The sequence below is a fragment of the Gekko japonicus genome, unplaced genomic scaffold (assembly GCF_001447785.1).
Source record: "Gekko japonicus isolate JY-2015 unplaced genomic scaffold, Gekko_japonicus_V1.1 scaffold3707, whole genome shotgun sequence".
NCBI classification, from domain to species: domain Eukaryota; kingdom Metazoa; phylum Chordata; class Lepidosauria; order Squamata; family Gekkonidae; genus Gekko; species Gekko japonicus.
In genome coordinates this window covers 120,762-124,230 of record NW_015168770.1, presented here as the reverse complement: position 1 = coordinate 124,230, position 3,469 = coordinate 120,762, and positions in this window count along the sequence as shown.

The window sequence follows — 3,469 nt, the reverse complement described above, 5'->3', positions numbered from 1 at the left end:
AATACTTACAAGTGCAAAACCTAATAAATACCACTAGCTTCATATCAACATGCAAACAACCCCTTTCAGATTTAGAAAGACTATTAGCTAAACCACCTCCAAAAAGGGGGCTTATCTCAAAAATATATAATATCATCATTCAGGAATACACAAAACTACCGTTAAATTACCAAAAGGCATGGAACCTAGACTTTAATGCAAAACTAACGGAAGAAAACTCGTCAGATATCTGGCATACACAGAGCAAAATCTCTAAAGTCTTTAGTTTACAAGAAACTAATATAAAAGTGACAACAATATGGTACTTAACACCATCTAAATTAACACACATTATACCATCCATAACACCGTACTGCTGGAAGCAATGTGGAGAGAAAGCTACCTATTTCCACAACTGGTGGTCCTGTAAATGGATCCAAAAATTTTGGTCTCAACTAATATCTCAAATTGGAAAACTTACAAGCTACAACTTACCTCTGAATCCGGAACTGATGCTTCTTCACCCCTGGCCTCCTGATAGACCTCCTGAAAATACAAGAAAATTGATTAATATTTTAATGAAAACAGCCAAATCAACAATAGCAAAAAAACTGGAAAAACACCAAACCTTCAACAGTGACACAATGGATGCATAAAACCTGGGATGTCTTCATGCTTGAAAAATTCTCAATTTATGACTCCTCCCATCAAACTGAATGTGAATTTTATAATCCTCTTAGCATATGGTACCCAATCCTGGACAAACTAGATTTAGACAAATTCAAATGGGAGAATATTTCTGAAGCAAAGTACAAAATAATGTTGTTTAATTAACTACAAGTTTCTTGCTTTTGTTTACATTGTTTTAAATTAATATGACACAAATGTATTTATTTACAAGTTATAGTGGTAATTGCATCCAAAATGGTTTAGTAAGCTGCCATCCAAGGTAATGTGATTTGTAAAATATTATACCTAGTTTATGCATAGTTTTTGACTTTTTGTTTGGTGTTCAGTGTTACCATCCTACCAGTACCTTTCTTCTAATAGTTTGTACTTACTATGAAACTTATACAAAGTTAATAAATTTTCTATTTAAAAAAATGAAGGCACAAAATTGGAGCAAATTTTGTTCTGGAAACATATTAAATTTTTATTGCACAGATTCAGTCATAGACAGAATATAGGAAAGTGGCATTCCCTTTCAGTCTCCTTTAATGTGCTTTAGTTTAGCTAATGTGCATTTGTTCATTCATCAGTCTTGCCTGGTGACGCATTACTGATATCATGTTCCATCTTGATTGTTTCCATTTTATTTGCCTAGGCATTAGTCCTTACAGATCACTGCTTATTTCCACAAAGGAGTCCATTTCACCTGAAAGCCAGTGATCGTGCCAGTCATGCAGTCTCTGTAGCATGCAGAACTACATGACTTTGTCACCCCCGTTACAAAAGAACAAGATGTTTAGAAGGGAAGGTTGAAATTTCACTTCCCCCAAGGAAGCAGATGGAGCACAGTGCAGGCGGTATTTGTGGTTCAGGTTAAGGGGTCAATTAAAGTGACAGGCAACAGTTGTTCACTTATATTTCCATAGGTATAGAGGATGTACATCTGTCTGTCATCAACTCAGCTACTTGAGGGTTTAAAGTTAAAAGGCATTTCTGCATAGACTTATTACTCCAACTTGGCTTCCTAACAACTGCCTGTTCCTTCTGTACCGATTTCAAGTCAGCTTTTCTCTGTATTCTCTCAGACCACCTTTATGTCAAAGTTTCCAAGAAAAACACATCCAGACAGCTTTTTCCCCAATCTGTGCATTTTGCTGCATTTCCTGAATTCCTGCTCACAAATTATCCATTTTCCTAGCATACCCCTTTTCCCATTTCTCTCATGAAGTCTCTGTACTTCCTCCATTTTTTAAAAACCTTACTAGAGGTTGAAATACTGCTCAGTTCACAGTTTGGGGCATATTTTTTTTACACCTCTTATGTGCCCTTCCCTTCCCTCAAATGTACCCATTATCTTCTTTTGTTTAATTTACAAAAAAATTAAGTTGTTTGGGGGGCAAGGGGGAAAGCACAAGTCATCCTCACCACCCCTTTGTAGAGTCCACTTTTCCTGAAACATATGGGGAATTTCAGACAGGCGATATATTCCGGAAGTGAACAGGTTCTCAAACGGATTCTGGTCTGTCATTTCAGACAGAACCCGTTTGAGAACCGGTTCCCTTCCGGAATATATTTGCCATTTCATACACAAACGCTTCTGTCCCATTTAGGAACTGGGACTGAAGCATTTTACCTGTCAACCGCTTCCCAGTAGTCTCCAGTTCTCTCTCCCGGTTCCGATGCGCTGTTTCCCGCCGTTTTTCACTCGCACAGGCGATTCCGGCTTTTTTTTTTTTTTGAACGTTCGATTTATAGCGTTATATCGCTATAACGCTATACCGGAACCTCAAACGATCGCAATAGCGATCCCATTGGAATGCCTGGACTCCACTGGGATACATGCAATGGCTACATCTGCCCCCTGGAAACAATTACCCCATTGGACAGTGGCTTCCAGCGGGACATCAGGGCATCACTGATTGGTGACAGCAATGTTGCTAACCCTTCCATTCCCAGAGACAAGTCAGGGAAAGGTGAAGGGGTTGTCAGTTTGCCCCCTGGAAACAACTACCCCATTGGACAGCCGGTTCAGGTGGCAGATCAGGGCATCAGTGATTGGTGAGAGCAATGTTGCTAACCCTTCCATGCCCTAAGACAAGTCAGGAGAAGGTGAGGGGTGTTCAGGTTGCCACCTGGAAACAACTACCCCATTGGGCAGCAGGTTCAGGCGATAGATCAGGGCATCACTGATTGGTGAGACAGATGTTGCTATCCCAGCCTGATGTGCACCCATCCAGGCCAAGAGGTATTGGCTGGCACAGAGCTGGACCAGGTATAAAGGACAGGGAGGCAAACTCCTCATCTTTGTGGGTTGAGGTTGGTGAGTGGCAGGCTGGTCTAGGTTGAGTGGTTTGGTGGATTATCAACAGGGAGGATGAGTGTGACTAGGTGCATTACCTGGGAGGAGCAGGAGGTTCATGACCTCCTTGTTTTGTGGGGGGATGACAGAATACAGGAGGCTCTCAGGGTTAACCACAGAAATCGAGCTGTATTCCAAAAGATTTCTGTGGGAATGGCCAAAAAGGGCCATGACAGAACAGTGGAGGAATGCCGCAATAAAACTAAGGCGATGAGGATGAGGTACAGGCAGGTCCTGGATAATAATTCCAGGCCTGGAAATAGAAGGATCTCATGTCCCTATTTTAGGGAGCTACATGAGATCCTCAAAGGGGAAGAAATGTTGAGGCCGAGGGGGGAGGTAGCTTCTGCGATCACCTTCCGGGATGAGGTTCCAGCGGAGGGACTTTCCCAGGACCTCTTTTGCCTGGAGACAGTGAACTTGGAGGACATCAGACCTGGTAAGTCATGCATATAAGGGATT